The sequence below is a fragment of the Lithobates pipiens genome, unplaced genomic scaffold, assembly GCF_037356315.1.
Source record: "Lithobates pipiens isolate NorthernLeopardFrog02 unplaced genomic scaffold, aLitPip1_a1.2 Scaffold_8, whole genome shotgun sequence".
NCBI classification, from domain to species: domain Eukaryota; kingdom Metazoa; phylum Chordata; class Amphibia; order Anura; family Ranidae; genus Lithobates; species Lithobates pipiens.
This window is the reverse complement of record NW_027507903.1, coordinates 91,497,139-91,515,831: the sequence shown is the minus strand read 5'-3', so window position 1 is coordinate 91,515,831 and position 18,693 is coordinate 91,497,139. Positions and strand designations below refer to the sequence as shown.

The window sequence follows — 18,693 nt, the reverse complement described above, 5'->3', positions numbered from 1 at the left end:
TTTCCCACCTCAGTGCTAATCTTTTTCACATGAATGTGCCAAGCTGTAGACAGAGAGGGACCACAAGTTTTAATGACAGTCCACCTCTTGCAAATGTGTCAATCTATTATAAACACTCTTATATGCTTTAACATGCAACTATTATACAGCTTGCTTTTTTTTTCACCGATCCTCCAAAATGTAGCCAGATATGACTTCTGTGTACGCTGAATGATCAGCTTGTAACTAAATACAGTATCAATCTTCCTGCTGTGCCAGGGTTTTGGCCTGTTGTTTTAATAATCTTATTTCGCTGAGATTAAAAGATAAAACAAAATACTTTGCCCAGGACAGTGAGTGACGATTTCTGGCGCTGAGAACAGCCTGGGGCTTCCGTCCAGCCGCTCTGTGTGCACATAGATACATCCTGAGCCAGACTCCTAGCCAGTTTCACTTTTATAGAAAGATATGCGATTATTTGAATGAACTGGATGAGGCAGAAGAGTTTGATTTCATAGTTTAAATATAGATATATCCCTTTAGAAAGTGAGAAATTTTATTTCGCTACCACACAGCCGACTTTTATAGTAATCCAAATATAAAGTTGTACTAAAGCATTGCCTGTCATGGACTGTCTCCTTTCTTGTGTATATAGTGTCCAAGTATGCTTGGTCTGCTGTAACTGTATCTCTTTTTTTATTCTATTTATTTCAACTTTGGTTTTGTTGCTGTCTGTTAAGAGGAATCATTAAGGACTGTCATTTTCTATAATGATTATTCTTGATGTAATGTGCAGGGAGATGTGTCAAGCAACGTGCTGGCATTCCGCTGTCTCTCATTCTGCAAAAATTTGAATTAATTTCTGCAATCTTAAGCATTGTTCTATTGCAGTTTTAGAAGTCAACGATTAACTAAACCTGTTAGTAACCACCAAAATTGGGTTATAACTTTTATGTGGACTCACTTCAAATACAGTATATTTTAAACCAAGTACTACAAATTGTGTAAATATTCCTTCTCTGGAAACCAAGCCAAGACTACTAAATGGAATGGTACTAAAAACCCTAAACTATTCTAATGGTTACCCTGTGTTGAGGATATCAGATTGATGGAAGACCTGACCAATTCGATCAGAGACCTAAATTCCACATTTAGAACCACTTGGTCCTATGGGTTAGAATTTACACTCAAAGACAAAAACGAATAGACTTCCCACTAGTGTTAATTTTGGCAGCAAATTTCAATTTTAGTTTTAGTCTTAGCCTTAGGACTAAAATGGCATTTTAGTTCTAGTCCCATTTTAGTCTCCTGCAAGTGTTTTAGCTTTAGCCATATTTAGTCGCCTAAATCTCCAGTACATTTTAGTCGATTAAATTAGTAGATTACATTATTTTAGTGAATTAGGTAATGTTAGGGGGTTGTTTATCTAATCTTCAGGCCTAAATAGATTTTTTAAGGATGGGTGCAAAAACGGCTCTGGCAGCAAAAGGGGTTAATCCTGCACAGATCAGACAGTGTGCTGCTTTCCCATAGTGGACAAGCGGTGAAGCCTATTGACAAGGAGCAGGCCTCCTTCAGGGGGCCTCTATATATCGGTATGAAGTTTTAGTGTGTGGCAGTGTATGAGAGGGTTATCTATACAGCCCAGCCCCTGCCATGCTAATAGAACATCCCCCTTCAGGCTCCAGATAACAACCATTATTAGTCTAACCTTCCTTGGACAGCCTCCTATTTACAAATGCCGGGCTCCATCCAGAGGAAGCAGGTGGAGATCCATGGAAACCAGAAGATCTGAGGGTAAACGTGCCTGCCTCACATTTTTGTTAGTTTTTGTTCATTAATGAAAACGGAATTGATTTTCATCAGTAGAAGAAAATGTGGTGTACTTTTCCTTTTCATTTTCATCACTGTAAAAATAACGAAAATTATGACTTTTTTTTTTTTTGTTGACTAAATTAAAAATGCTTCCCACGCTGTTCACACATACATCCTGCCAACCTAGGTACATAGGCTCATCAGTCTTAGCTACTTCCTTACCTCATTCTTTTGTATTTAACTCCGAACTGCAGTAAGGGGAAACCTCTCTGTGGCAGATCCTCGACAATCCTTCTCCTGAGTTTCCCTTTCCCGCTCTTTCCTTGGTTGGTTTTTCCATTCCTAAAAAATTCCTTGACAATTTATATATAAAGTCTAATGATTCAGATACAGTTTGTAAGGGCGCTCTGAACTTCAGGACCAAGCAAAAACAGATGTCTTTATGAACCAGAAAGTCTATTATAGGGTATCTTCCCACTTAGGGCTATGGAGAGAAGCAATCTCTGAATAGGAAACAGAAAAACAAAGAAAACGCGCCTCTAAGTGTAGAATTAAAAACTGTTTAATTTCCCCAAAAAGGGTTAAAAACACAAGATATATCGACTGGCAGAGCATATCCTTAATATCCATGTAGGTGGTCCGGCATGAAGGCAGTGGTCACTGGCATATACAAGTTCTGTAGGCTGTGTGTGTCCAGTAGCAGGGGGTCCCGGGGATGCCAACGGGAAAACCAGCAGCTCCAAGAGAACTGACAGGCCACTCAGTCTCGAAACACGAGAAACGCCGATCACAGAAGTGATGTCAGCTGCAGGAGACAATAACCAGCAACAAGTGTGGACCGCAAACAGGAAGCAAAACAGGAAGCAGTCATCAAAGATGATTCACCTACGATTATCTAACTTATTGGGGATATTCTATTATTATATAATAGGTTTTATAGACTAGCCTGTACAATCATTGACTGCTGAAGTAATTCTAGTGTATTACAAATATACTTTTCCTCTTAACAATCATTTTTGGATCCATTTGGAGCTCAGCTCTATTTAAATTAAAAGTTAGTGTTGCAGTGAAAAAAAGTTTAAAATGCCAGTTGTGCCTGCCTATTAACCATTTTAGGAGCCATTAGCAGTTATGTTCTTGAAAGTGTTTTGAGATTGGAGAAAATTCCAGCGCCGATTTGTATTACTTCTTTTTTAAGGTAATACAAAAAGGACTAACTCAAAAGTACCAGTCAGATCATTTTGTATGTGTACAGTAAACTGCACTTTGCACACCATCATTGATCTTTGTAATCCTCATTAAATTTGCCAGATAGCGTGTTCTATGAACTTTCATTTGTGCTATATATATGATTATATGTTACTTGATCTTTGTGAGGGAAAAGTATGTTAACTGTCTAAGAAATGTTTTTTTGCTATTGATATAAATTATTCTAAACTCAGCCATTGCTTCCTGTAGAGACATGTCACTGTCATGGTAGAAATTATTCCCATAGTACTGCTAAATGGGGTTTTACATACTCATGTGGACTTAACCATATACAATCTTATTTTAATTAAACAGATGAATCTTGAGCCATGAATGTGAATTCATTCTGGAGTCAATAATCATGACAATGCAAGGAAACCTATATGAATTATGTCCCATAACTTGTTTTACATCGTGTTCAAAGAGACATTTCTGAAGCTGTTGACTTATGGGATGTTTGTCATGGATGAACAGCTCTTGAACAGCCTGATAATTGTAGTAGAAGCATGTGCAGACATGGCCATGGTGAAACTGATACATGTGTGGTCTGCTGAGGTTGGGTTGTTCCGGTGCCTTATGGCACGAGGAATGTAATTCAGCAATCTGAACAATGTTACTTATGAAATGCCTGTCATCCGAGGGGATGTGTATATTCTTCTTTCTGATGAAAATGAAGGCAAGCAAATTCTAATTGTTTAATACTAATAACTAACTGCCACATATATTAGGAGCTACTAAAAAATGGATAAATCCAGGAATGTTGATAAAGATGATCACTTTATTTACCTGTATAGATTTGAAAAATTTAATGCTTCAGTCAAACACACTTTTTTGTTATCTTTTGCTCCTACATCTCCAAGACTTACAAAGTGAACTATCATTATGCTCCCTTGCCTTTTCATTCATGCTTGTATGAAGCAACACGTTTTATGTAACTTGTAAAAACTGTATAAGACATTTTAAGAGCTCTACTATGTCTTATATGTTTAATAGACAGCATAGAAATACTAGTATAATTTACTAATATACCTTAATTAATTTACTCCTTGCTTTGGTGATATTTGTCAGCACAGGAAACCTTTACACAATTTATTTACTTAGTGGGTGATCCGGTTAAGTTTACATCATGCAATAGTCCATCCTATATCTTCATCATCATCATCTGTTACACCCAGTGTGTGCATAGCAGCAACTCCACTTTTGGGTATCATATTTGTTTAAGCTCTTGACCTGATTTCATTTTACATTTGCAACTTTTTCAACTGTGTCTTCCAGTGGAAGCTAGTATTACTGGTATAACCTATATCGCGCCTTAGCACATATCAAATCCACCTTTATCATAATTCTATCAAGACTATGGACATACTGTATAATCTAATTTACACCAGGCAAGCAGATTATAATTTACAGTCACTGGCCACTTTATTAGATACGCCTTGCTAGTACTGGGTTGGACCCCCCCCCCCCCCTTTTGTCTTCAGAACTGCCCTAATTCCTTGTGGCATAGATTCAACAAGGTGTTGGAAACATTCCTCAGAGATTTTGGTCCATATTGATATGAGAACATTACACAGTTGCAGATTTGTTGGCTGCACATCCATGATGCGAATATCCTGTTCCATCACATCCCAAAGGTGCTCTATTGGATTTAGAGCTGGTGACTGTGGAAGCCATTGGAGTACAGTGACCTCATTGTCATGTTCAAGAAACCAGTTTGAGATGATTTGAGCTTTGTGACATGGTGCATTATCCTGCTGGAAGTAGCCATTAGAAGTTGAGTACACTGTAGTCATAAAGGGATGGACATGGTCAGCAACAATACTTACGTAGGCCGTGGCATTTAAACGATGCTCAATTGGTGCTAAGGAGCCCAAAGTGTGCCAAGAAAATATCCCCCACACATTACACCACCACCACCAGCCTAAACCGTTGATACAAGGCAGGGTGGATCCATGTTTTTATGTTTACACCAAATTCTGACCCTACAATCTGTATTTCACAGCTAAAATTGAGCCTCATCAGACCCGAAAACTTTTCCCAATCTTCTATTGTCCAATTTTGGTAAGCCTGTGTGAATTGTAGCCTCAGTTTCCTGTTCTTAACTGACAGGAGTGGCACCCGGTGTGGTCTTTTGTTGCTCTAGCCCATCTGCTTTAAGGTTCGATGTGTTGTGCATTGGTATTCTGCATACCTTGGTTGTAACGAGTGGTTGTTTGAGTTACTGTTGTCTATCATCTTGAACCAGCCTGTACATTCTCCTCTGACATCAACAAGGCATTTTCCTCCTCACAATTGCCATTCACTGGATATTTTCTCTCCTTGGGATCATTCTCTGTAAGCCCTAGAGATTGTTGTGCGTGAAAATCCCAGTAAATCCGTTTTTGAAATACTCAGACCAGCCTTTCTGGCACCATCAATCATGGCACTTTCAAAGTCATTTAAATCCCCTTTCTTCCCCATTCTGATGCTCAATTTGAACTTCAGCAAGTTTTCTTCACCACATCTAGATGCCTAAATGCATTAAGTTGCTGCCATGTGATTGGCTGATTAGCAATTTGTGTTACCAAGCAATTGAACAAGTGTACCTAATAAAGTAGCTGGCGTGTGTATACCCTCCTGTGGCCAGAAGGGTTGTTAAGTTCTTTTCAGCATGAAATGAAGGACAAGTTGGCTAAATACATTTTTGTCATTCACAAGCAGTCTGTATCATAAATCAACACTGATAGTACACAGCGCTGCTACAAACCTTTCTATGTACAGTGCTTCAGATGTAAAATTACCTCTTTGCTTCATTAAACTCAGGTTCACATCTCTGCAGCTGGGAACACCTGTAAAATCGCCATGCAGAGAAACCTACTACACATTAGCAGAGGTGTCTTTTGATCTGAACATGTACCACGGGTACATTCATACCCACAGCACATATTCAGATGCACCAAATGCATGGTGTTTGCTGCTCAGTGCTGCACAATTTGAAAAAAGGGCTAGGGACTTCTTTTACGTTTCTCGTGGGTAGGGGAGCCTATTAAAATGAACCTGTATCTGTATCTTTTTTCCCTGTTATAAAAATGTTCTGTTTGCAAAGCTCAATAGCTCAAGCCTTCCCCTCTCTTCCTCCTTCCTTCATTGGGCCCCAATACATTTTTAAAACCTGAGATCATTTGAGATGAAATGGTTTTACCCAAAGGAGTAAAGCCAGTTCACTTTGCAAAGTGATTTTTACTGTGCAGCAAAATTGCGAGCAGTAGTTGCGTTCATGTGCACTGCTTTATGCACACCACAAATGTCATAGTCTGTAGTTCCTTGTTCTACTTTTCAACATACAGTGGGACCATGGAGAGTGAACATAGTTACCCTCTAATAGGAAGTTGAATCACAGCAGCAAAAGCAGCGCACAATAGAAGACAATTTTCTGAATTGAGAATACATACTTGGTTAAAATGTATTTTAGTTTAGGGTCACTTCAAGTAATCCCATAGTACTCTGTGTGTATAATGTCTTGAAGATTAACTCAACTTTCGTGGTTAAAAACAAAAAAAAAACAAAAAAATATACAATTGCTACACAGGCCATATTGTAATTACATGTTAATAAAATGTCCTTTCTTTTTCAATCTACAGCCCTGTAATTTATCTGTAAAAATAAAGTAACACCCCCAGTAATTTCCTGCTTATGTGATTGGCTCATTATTTTCCCAGAAGTCTGCACTAAGATACAAGTTAGAGTTGGAATACTCTCAAAGAGTTAATCACATCTAAAGGGATGTTGACTCTACATTAGAGCACTAGCTGAAAAAGTCCCTGCTATTTAGATTCTATCTGCACACAACAAACAACTTTTTCTTCAGAGCAGAAACAGGTAGGATTCTGCAACAAAGTTTAAAATCCCTGCACAGCTGATCACAGATCGGGGTAAAGAGCCAATCAACAGCTCTATACCACATCATCAGCTGTGTCCAATCACAGCTGATCACAAGGTAAACACACTTGCCGGTAATTGGAGCCTATCAGTGCTGCCTATTAGTGTCCATCAGTGCCACATTTCAGTGCAGCCTCATCGGCGCACATCAGAGAAAGAGAAAAATGACCTGTTTGCAAAATTTAATAACCGAAACTAAGAAATTTTTCAAAATGTTCAGTCTTTTTTTCATTTGTTTAACAAAAAATAAAAAACCCAGTGATGTTAACTAACACCAAAAAAAAAGCTCTATTTGTGTGAAAAAAAATATATAAAAATTGCATATGGGTACAGTGCTGCATAACTGCACAATTGTCATTGAAAGCTGAAAATTGGCCTGGGCAGGAAGGGAATAAAAGCTCCCAGTAGGCAAGTGGTTAAATGCTGTGTAAAAAAAAAAAAAAAAAAAAAAAACTTTTAAAATATAAGGAAAAATAATAAAATTAACCAAAAGTTACTAAAGTTTTCCTTTATTGTGCACACAGTGGCCTTTTGTGTAGAAGTGAATGACATGCCTTAATACACTTGCACAGGTTTTTTTATGATTTAAATGGACAATATTTTATAATGGCCTACAAATTTTAGGTTGCAGACAGCACAGGCAATGACAGTTTGCTTTGGAATCTCCTAAAGTCATAAGTCACAGGTGGTCTAAATATGCCGTAAGATGTCTTATGGTTGGGCAAATCCAGCTATCAAACAAAGTAGTGTATATCGTCCAAAGTCACGAGAGCAGACAGCAAACGTACTTAATCTTTTGTTATTGCTACACAGCTGTCCAGCACTCATGGAAAAAGGAGAGATGATGATAAGTCCAATCCTGCTAACAAACCCTTTTCACTGGCACACAGCTGAACCCCGCTGTCTGCCAAGATAAAAATAAACCTTTAAAAAATGCTCCAGTTTTCCCAGTCAGCCATTGAACCATTGTTAATACTCAGAAAAATGGCCACAGGCCCATAATCATTCGTGAATTTTTTGGTTGTTGTAATGGAACAGTTTAAGAGAAATTTTGCTAAATCTAGAAATCAGAAGTTAGTTGCCAATTATTAAAGCTAGAAGCATATACCAGAATGCCTTTTCCTAATATGGATGCCAATGTTGCCACTGACGTCACCTACATATTTCTTTCTCCGCTCATGAAAGTATCAATTTTTGTCCTAAAGAATATTTTAGTATGCTTCCCTTGTATTAATACAGGTTGTAGATTTCAAAACTCTAGAAACATGTCGGTAGGCTAATTGGCTGCCACCCTAGTTGACCATTGTGCATTGGTATGACTGCGTAGGCACACTAGATTTTACATTTCTTCAGAGGCAGTGGCTGACGTAGATTGGCTCAGTCTTGTCTTCTATGATTTTCAGCAGTTGTTGGCACTATACAAATCTATATAACTCTTTGCTGTGGGGGCCAACAGGAAATTAATATCTGGCCTCATAGTAAACAGTAAAACATATCAAAAAAGGAAAATTACATTATTGCCCCTTGTAACCAGTTCAGTCAAATTCTTGCAGTCATGGAATTCTTTATTGGCTTGGGCAGCACTAACAAGTAAGTTGGTGTTAGAGTTTAAATGTTTTAGTAATTCTTACTGGAGGTTTTTGGCCTCATTATAAATACATTCTGGGCTCATTTTACACCTGGTCACTTTAAAAAAGACTCTGAAAAGCTCATCAAAAAATACGTTTTGTGTATTTTCAGTGAGTACATATGCTGCATTATTATTTCAGTGTTGACATTTTTAGGCGACTTTCATATTTTTAAAGTCTTGCTTTTACATATTTTGTGATTGTATTCAATATTAATTTGTATAATAAACACTAGAAGGAGCTCTGTATATGGCTCTTAGGCAGGCCATAGATGGTGCAAATTTCTTTCCTGTAACCACTGATTAGCGACTATAGCAGCCGCTTGCAATAATCGGTTGCTTGTACCCAAGTTAATCAATCATTCAGCCTGCCCATTAATGGTTTTAATCTCGGCTGGTTTCTGCTGAACCGGACAAGATTCGATCTGTGTATGGCTTGCCTTATTTAGTCTTCCTGTTTAACAATTGCTGAGATAACGGATATCAGTCACACAGAAAATTGATTGCTTGTGTTGCTGAGTATTTTCGGTAATATTGCTGGTTCTTGCTGAACCGGACGAGATTCGAACTGTGTATTGCTGGCCTTTATACAGTCTCCCTACTTAAGAGCTGCTAAGATATTAGATATCAGCCACACAGAGAATTGATTGCTTGTATTTCTGGGTTTTGACCCAACCTTGAAAGTATTTCTATTGTACAGCACAGTGGCTAAATTGTTAGTATGTTCACTTAGCAGGACTAAGATCATTGGTTCAAATCCCAACGATGGCACTACCTGCAAGGAGTTTGCATGTTCTTGCATTGATTTCATTCCACACTCAAAGAGATATCCTGGAAGGTAAATTGGACCTAGCATGTATATTTATGAATGTGAGTTGGGCATCTTGGATGGAAAGCTGCTTGAGAGCAGGGACCGATGTGAAACTATAATAAATATGTAAAATACCTGTAATAAATATTGTAACTAGGATTTAAATGTAAAACTATCTGCTTTATTTATATCACAGTCATGGAGAAAAATATACTGTTTACTCTAGCAATCATGCGAGTACCTATCATAATGCTCGCAATGGCAAGTGCTCGTTGATCAGTGCAGACATTTGATTGTGCTGACCAATCACAAGCCTTAACTTGGGCCTCTCCTTCTGGTAAAGGTGTCCTAGAGGAAAGCAGCGCTTCTCATTGGTCACATGGTTGCAGTAGCCAATGAATGCTTTCTGATCACAATCACTATGATGAATACTCACTGGCTTATGCGCTGGCACCAGGGTACATCATGGCTGCTATGTGCAGCAGTGTTTCAGAGGGCTGGGCAGGACATTTGGAGTTAGTTTACCTGTTCTTTTTTTCATGAAGAGGTAACCTTTCCCATAGGGCTTGTTTGCACTTGCTTCAAAATGTAGTGTTGGACACACATTTTTAAAGCACTCTGAATGCTTTGCTTGGCTCCATGTAGCTTTATTAGTGCTTGGAAGCATCTCCAAAACCTCCATAGAAGTCTGACAAAGCTCGCTAGTATCCCCTGCATGGAGCTTTGCCAAAATGTGTCTCTTTTTAAGCTTTAGCTTTGTTTTGGAGGTATTGCAGGTGGAAGATATCCTAGGAAGCACTAGGAAAACCAACAAGAGAACCAGAAACACCTCATTAGCAGTCACTTTCGGTTCATGTGCATATATTCTGGAAGTGCCTGGTGCAGACATCACATCTTGTATGCAGCCAGGAGCAACAGTAAGGCAAGTGGGCTCCAGAGCAGACCGGAGCGATGCAACTAGCAGATGGCACACAAGGTGTGCAACATGAGAACGCAATAGCGGAAGTTAAGCAGTGACTGCAGAGAAAGGACTGAGTGGCAGAAGAAGAAGCTGGGGGTTACTACTGAGTGGGGCATCAGCAGAGCTGGGGATTACTGCTGATCAGGGGATCTACAGAGCTGGGGATACTACTGAGTGGGGCATCAGCAGAGCTGGGAGCACTGCTGAGCAGGGGTTTTACTGAACGAGTGTACTAATAATCTGTGGATCTGCTGAATGAGGGTACAATGAGCTGGGGATCTGCTGAGTGAGGGCATTACTGAGCTGGGGTTCTACTGGGCCCCTTTAAAACAAATAGAAACACACACAGGTAATTTGCCAAGCTTCATTAAAGCTTCAAAAATGTATCATTGAAGCATCATCGACACATCATTGAAGCATCACTGATGCATAAAAAACACATTAAAAAAAGCATGTTGAAGCAGTAGGTGCTTTAATGTGTGTTGAATGTTTAAGCAAGTGTAAATGAGCCTATAAGGTTAGACTTCTTAGGCCTTTATTTTCAGTCTTTGGTTGCCTGATGAAACATTTTTAGGCTGGCACTAAAAGTTTTACCGTATATGAAGAGGAAATAACATTGTTCCTAATGAAAGCAACATAGGCTCTCCTGTCTGGGCCCCATAGTCACCAAAGACTTTTACTAAACAAGCTTATTGGTGAGAGCCCCATGCTGTTGGTAAAAGGCTAAGGAGAGACAAGTTGCAAAGACTTAACTGAATGTGCTGTAAAATGAAATGTCATTGGATTAATCAAAGTCACTTAGCTTTTACAGTGTTTTCATATGTAAAAAGCATTGTCTAAATTAAAAGGAGCATCAAGTTTGTCTGTTAATGGGCATCCTTATGCAGAAGACGCTCAATGCCTCCTTTGTTTTTACTGGAAAGTAATAAATCAGTATTGTCTTCATTTTTCTTTTCAGTCACAGAAAGTTGGGTTACACAAGGCCTTTTCAACGTACAAAGTACTTGAATTAAATAGTGGAAGGGAAGACACATGATCTGTCCTTCTTACTGTGTAACATCAACAAGAAGATTAACAGCACTACAAACTTGGCTTTGCTGTTTCTGTGTGTGTTTGTTGTCTTCCACCATCACTGCTGCAGAATGCCCATAAGGTTACATTCACATGGGTGTAAAAAGTTCACTGACCTTATTACCCTTGTTTTTTCTAGCACAGAAGTTTCTGTGTAATGATCAGTAAATACTTATGTAAAACTGTCCCGTTTTATTTATTTTTTCTTCCTTTCCAATACCTGCATCTAGCATAAATGAATACGTTTACCCTCAAATGCAGATTTTTTGATTTTGTTATGGCTCTGAATGTAGTGCATGTTTACGCACCTATGTGAATGTCTCCATTGAAAACAATGCAGCTGCATTAACCGCCTTGTTTAATGACATAACCACCTGCATTCATACCTGAGCAGAGTGTAAGCAGAATCTACAGTGCCTTGCAAAAGTATCCACCCTCTTGGCTTTTTACCTATTTTTTTAATCTGAATTATATGTGATGGATCGGAACACAATAGTCTAAGTTGGTGAAGTAAAATTTTGAAAAATATATACATAAAATTATTTTTCAGAAATAAAAAAACTGATAATTGGCATATGCGAATGTAATCACCCCCTTTGTTATAAAGCCCATAAAAAGCTCCGGTGCAACCGATTACCTTTAGAAGTCACATAATTTAGTGAACTGATGTCCACCTGTGTGCAATCTGTGATGATCTGTCGTTACATATGCACATCTTTTTGAAAGGCTCCAGAGGCTGAAACACTTAAGCAAGAGGCACCACTAACCAAACACTGCCATGAAGACCAAGAAACTCTCCAAACAAGGAAGGGACAATGTTGTTGAGAAGTACAAGTCAGGCTTAGGTTATAAAAATAAAAAAAAATAAAAATCTTTGATCCCTAGGAGCACCATCACATCTATCGTAACCAAATGGAAAGAACATGACACAACAGCAAACCTGCCAAGAGACAGGCGCACACCAAAACTTAGGGTCCGGGCAAGAAGGGCATTAATCCAAGAGGCAGCACAGAGACCTATGGTAGCCCTGGAGGAGCTGCAGAGACTGGAGTATCTGTACATAGGACGACAATAAGCCGTATGCTCCAGTTGGGCTTTATGGCAGAGTGACCAGAATAAAGCCATTACTTTCAGCAAAAAACAAAATGACACATTTTGAGTTTGCAAAAAGACATGTGGGAGACTCCCAAAATGTATGGAGAAAGGTGCTCTGGTCTGGTGAGACTAAAATTGAACTTTTTGCCCATCAAAGAAAACTCTGTCTGGCACAAACTCAACACATCACATCACTCAAAGAACACCATCCCCACAGTGTTACTTGGTGGTGGCAGCATCATGAGGTGGGGATGTTTTTCAGCAGTTGGGACTGGGAAACTGGTCAGAGTTGAGGGAAAGATGGATGGTGCTAAATACAGGGATATTCTTGAAAAAAACCTGTACCACTATGTGTGTGATTTGAGGCTAGGACAGAGGTTCACCTTCCAGCAGGACAATGACCCCAAACACACTGCTAAACACCTGAATGGTTTAAGGGGAAACTTGTAAATGTGTTGGAATGGCCTAGTCAAAGCCCAGGCCTCAATCCAATAGACAATCTGTGGTCAGACTTAAAGATTGCTGTTCACAAGCGCAAACCATCCAACTTGAAGGAGCTGGAGCAGTTTTTGAAAGAGGAAAGGGCAAAAATCCCAGTGGTAAGATGTGGCAAGCTCATAGAGACTTATCCAAAGCGAATTAGAGCTGCGATCGCCACAAAAGGTGGCTCTACAAAGTAGTTATGCACATTGTTTTTTTCTGTTATTTTGTCCTATTTGATGTTTGCTTCACAATAAAAAAAAAATATCTTCAAAGTTGTAGACATGTTCTGTAAATTAAATGATGCAAATCCTCAAACAATCCATGTTAATTTCAGGTTGTGAGGCGACAAAATATGAAAAATGTCAAGGGGGTGAATACTTTTGCAAGGTGCTGTATTCCTGGTGATTTTGAACCATTTCTTTCAGGTATATTACAGGTGTTTTTAGCATGTATTCCAATCTTCAGGAGTCTATCTCCTATCTCCTGGGCTCGGCAAGGACTGTAGAGCAGTTCTATAAGAGTAGATTAATTATTCAGGCAAAAAAAGAAAGCACGCATTCTGTGCGTTTTACAGGCATTGCATTGAAATCCAAGGGATCAAAAACACCTGAATACACTAAAAAACTCATGTACTTCTTTGAGTTTAGGGCGAGTGTATAAGTGTGAACAGGCACAATTAAAGAGAATGAGATTCTGCATAGCCAGATATAGTAAGTCATAGTCAGGTGTAGGGAAGCAACCACAAAAACACTCAAGTGTGAATGGGGGCTTCGTTTTTTATGTTTTTGTTTTGGATAGACATAAAAAGAATAAACACTTCTGTCAAGTTTTTATTGCTGTCTATAAACCCGTTAGGGAACTTTTTATATCACATCCTGGTATTGTGACAGCAGGACATGAATTGAGGGGAGCGTTTTTTAGCACAGGAAAACCTAAACTGTAATAATACAACCAGTCAGTGGTTCTAATTCTTCCCCATTTTAGTGAGAACGTTTTGCTACAGTCTATGCATCCACTGGGCTTATTTCTTATCCATGTCAGAATATAAATTCAGGGGAATCTCCCCAATGGAGACACTAAATAAACAATAAACAAAAACTTGAAGGAAAAATCTATTCCTTCCTTCCATGCCAGGTGTCACCAAGCTTTATAATTAAAGGGCCAGTTTACTGTCCTTTAGACTTTAGTGGGACGGGTCTGTGGCCTTTGGGAGTAGACATTGTACTGGCATCTGTGTAAACAATTCATCTTTGGTGTCAGTGGGAAGAATAGTGCCCCATCATTGGTGTCAGTGGGAGGAATAGTGACCCATCATTGATATTAGTGGGAGGAATAGTGTCCCATCATTGGTGTCAGTGGGAGGAATAGTGTCCCATCATTGGTGTCAGTGGGAGGAATAGTGTCCCATCATTGGTGTCAGTGGGAGGAATAGTGTCCCATCATTGGTGTCAGTGGGATGAATAGTGACCCATCATTAGTATCCGTGGGAGGAATAGTGTTCCATCATTAGTATTAGTGGGAGGAATAGTGTCCCATCATTGGTATCAGTGGGAGGAATAGTGTCCCATCATTAGTATTAGTGGGAAGAATAGTGCCCCATCATTGGTGTCAGTGGGAGGAATAGGGACCCATCATTGGTATCCGTGGGAGGAATAGTGTCCCATCATTGGTATCAGTGGGAGGAATCGCACCCATCATAGGTATCTGTTGGAGAAATGTTGCCCCGTCATTGGTATTAATGGGAGGAAAAGCTCCCCATCATTGCTATCAGTGGAACGAATGGTGCCCATCATTGGTATCCGTGGGAGAAATCATGCCCCATTGTTGGTGTCAGTGGAAGGAGCAGTGTCTTGTATCAGTGGGAAGAAAAGCTCTCAAGGTGACCAAGACACATCTGGCCCCCAGGTTGCAGTTTGGAGACCACTGTTCTATGCTGTCCAAAACTGGCTGGAGGCTATAGCTCAACATCATGTTAATGAAGGATTTGAAAAGCAAGACGGAAACCGTTACTAAAACTTTTAATTTAAGGCCAGACATACACAGTGCAAATTTCTTTCCTGCAGCCATGGATCTCGATACAAATGCCCTCCACAACCTTTGCTCAATAGAAGTAACATCCAGTAGGCCCTTAAATATTATTTTCTATTAATGCAGGTGATCTCTTGGTAGGACTCTCACCCCACATTGGGCCAGTTACAGCCACCCCACTACTGTACTGACCCCACTACCTGTGCCTATAACCCTATTCCCTCTTACCTTTGCACCTATATGTCCTCATATTCTTGTTTTTAACCTTTTCCCCTTTGATTAATATCCTTGTATTTTTCCTAAACTTAAATAGCACCTCCACACTAGGTTCAGAGAGGAAAAAAAATCTGAAGCTATAAGCCAATGTTGTACTAAACATCAAATAGATCTGGGCTGTATGCTATTGTGAACACCTCACCAACCTCTGATGAATATACTGCAGATCTATGTACACGTTCAGTTGTATATGCCTCATGCCTTATTAATCTTGTTCATACATGCTTGTTGTATGGTATGGAATGTAAATAAAGAACTTAAAAAAAAAATCCAGTAAACAAGATAAATAATACATTTTACTAAAGTAGTAGAATGTGTTTTAAAAAAAATCAAAGGGCCGTTACTGTGAAAGCAGTTGTATATCCTTACACATGCCCAGTGAAATGACTGGCTCAGGTGATACAGAGCAGAAACAAATCCTCCTACATACGTTGTACCTTTCTATCTGCAGTTCTTTCCTCTATAGCCATTCAGAAAACTTATTTTTTTTTATTTTTTTTCTGAGAATTCAGAAAAAGGGAGGCAGAGCTTAGCGAGTAAAGCTTTGCGAGCTGATTGGAGAGAAGAAACGCAATCCTTTTCACACAGGAACAGCACTGAGGCTGTCAATTCCTGGCCTGTCACTTTTTTTCTCTTTGGTGTCAGGAAAACTTGTCAGAATTGATTTAATGCTGATCTCAGAGGAACGAAGCAGCAGCCAGAAATTACACTTTGTGCTCTTACTTGAGACAAGTGCACACTATAGAGGGATATACTTTGTTGGTATTTCATGTCTGGGGTTTACAACCACTTTAAAAATAAACCTCTTTTGTTGCAATACTCAGATTTAAACTGAACCTTTCCCCCACAATAATTCCTTCATGTCACTAGAAGCCACAAGTCTTACTCCTCTGACACAGGTGCATGATCTTGGTGGTCTGTGCTCTGAATAATACCCCACAGAACGGCACTCACAGATCATCACATCATTGGAGGTCACTTTTAAAATGATATAAAATTAAGTTAAAGCAAAAAAATAAAAATAAGTGTACCAATGGCCTACAAATGAAGGGAACGAAAAATATACTAAGTACATTGCACCATCATCCGAATAGTATGGAATATATGTTAGTAACTCTGGTCCTCCACCAGAGAAACATTGCACAGAAAAGGAGCAAGCGGACTATTGCGGTGCAGAATTAGTATAAGAATCATGAAAAACAATATAAAGGAATATATATATTCATTTAGAAAGTTAGTAAACCCATAAAAAACACATGTACAAAAATAGTGGCTGATAGAGGCGGTGAAGTATTTCGACTAGTTTGGCTTTTATAGCTTCCTCAGGAAATAGACATCTACAAAATATACAGTGACAATTAAATATAACTATAATTGCATGTACAAAATGTATAAAAATATATATATAGGGATAAGGGGGGGAGGAGCCTAGGTAAAGGAGTCTATATATAACGTCGAGAAATCTTACCAACCAAATAAGATTGTAATAAGATTGTAACCAATAGGACCCCAATATGTTTTTAGTGTTTACTCAACTATATAGTGTACAAGCTTACATCAGTTCTCAGGGCCAAAATACATGTGTGTTGTATTGAGGGGAAATCGCAGCTGTCTGAAATTAAATCGAATGACATTCTTTTGAAATAATCAGTTTGCCTGGAAAATTAGAGATTTTTAATCCTCATGACTCTAAAAATACACTTTGCTCATAATTAAAATGTAAGCCTTAAAGAGGAAGTAAACCCTGATGGGTTTACTTCCTCTTTCATTCCCTGCAAAGGTAAAGCATAATGGACTACTATGCATCACATAGTAGTCCATTATGTGTCACTTACCTGACACGGGAGCCAGCGAAGTCACCGCTGCCCCCTGTAGTCCAGCGCATCCATCTTCTCGGTGGGGTCTTGCAGCTCCGCCGCTGTGATTCGGCGAAGCCGCGATGACGTCACTCCCGCGCATGCGCACGGGAGCTGAGATGCGCGGCATTGTGCGGCATCTTCGTCATCGACGATGCCACGCTCAGTGTGCCTGCGCTCCGCTGTCTACGGTGCATGCGCCGTAGACAGCGGTGCCCGTCTTCGGGCAAATATCTCCTAAACCGTATAGGTTTAGGAGATATTTCTTGGACCTACAGGTACCGTATATACTCGAGTATAGGCCGACCCGAGTATAAGCCGAGGCCCCCAATTTACCCCCAAAAAACTGGAAAACTTATTGACTCGTGTATAAGCCGAGGGTGAGACATGGCTGTCCATCCCTGTGTGTCCGTCCATCCCTGTGTGTGTGTCCGTCCATCCATCCCTGTGTGTGTGTCCATCCATCCATCCATCCCTGTGTGTGTATCCATCCATCCATCCCTGTGTGTGTGTGTGTGTGTGTGTGTGTATCCATCCATCCATCCATCCATCCCTGTGTGTGTGTGTGTGTGTATCCATCCATCCATCCATCCATCCCTGTGTGTGTGTGTGTGTGTATCCATCCATCCATCCATCCATCCCTGTGTGTGTGTGTGTGTGTGTGTATCCATCCATCCATCCATCCATCCGTGTGTGTGTGTGTGTGTGTGTGTGTGTGTGTGTGTGTGTGTGTGTGTGTGTGTGTGTGTCCGTGCAGCCTTGTGTGTGTGTCCAGCCTACCTGTGTCCCAAGCCTCCGTCCCGAGCCACCGTCGTCCCGAGCCTCCTCCGTCCCGTGCCGTGCCTCCTCCGTCCCGTGCCGTGCCTCCTCCGTCCCGTGCCGTGCCTCCTCCGTCCCGTGCCGTGCCTCCCCCGTCCCGTGCCTCCTCCGTCCCGTGCCTCCTCCGTCCCGTGCCGTGCCGTGCCTCCTCCGTCCCGTGCCGATGGATCGCCGCTCTTCTCGGCGGCCATTCTACAATTCAAAATTCCGCCTCCGCCTGTGATAGGCGGAACACTCAATTTCCCAGCAGCCTGTGTTCCGCCTATCACAGACATCCTCTCATACTCGTCCGTAGTATGAGAATGAGCGGATGTCCGTGATAGGCGGAACACTGACTGCTGGGAAATTCAGTGTTCCGCCTATCACAGGCGGAGGCGGAGAAGGAGGCGCGGCTTTTGAAAATTAATGTCCGCCGTCTGTCTGCTCGATACGCTGATCGAGCAGTCAGACAGCGGCGACTCGAGTATAAGCCGAGGGGGCACTTTCAGCCTCAAAAAAGAGGCTGAAAATCTCGGCTTATACTCGAGTATATACGGTAATCCTTAATCTAGGCTTACATTTAGGTCAAAGTGGTTTGTAAGGGTTTACAACCACTTTAAGGTATATACTATGAGAGGAGCCTACCTGCTATTTCTTCATCCATTCGTAGCTGTACTACTCTAGTCTACCCAAGACTTCTTGGTGATAATGTGGCAAATTCAGAATC

The 18,693-nt window shown here is 40.3% G+C and overlaps 1 protein-coding gene across 2 annotated transcripts in view; it reads left to right on the top strand.

Moving 5' to 3' along the window:
* THSD4 (thrombospondin type 1 domain containing 4) overlaps positions 1-18,693 on the top strand; it is a 975,100-nt gene that overhangs the window by 83,475 nt on the left and 872,932 nt on the right. The window lies entirely within an intron of this gene.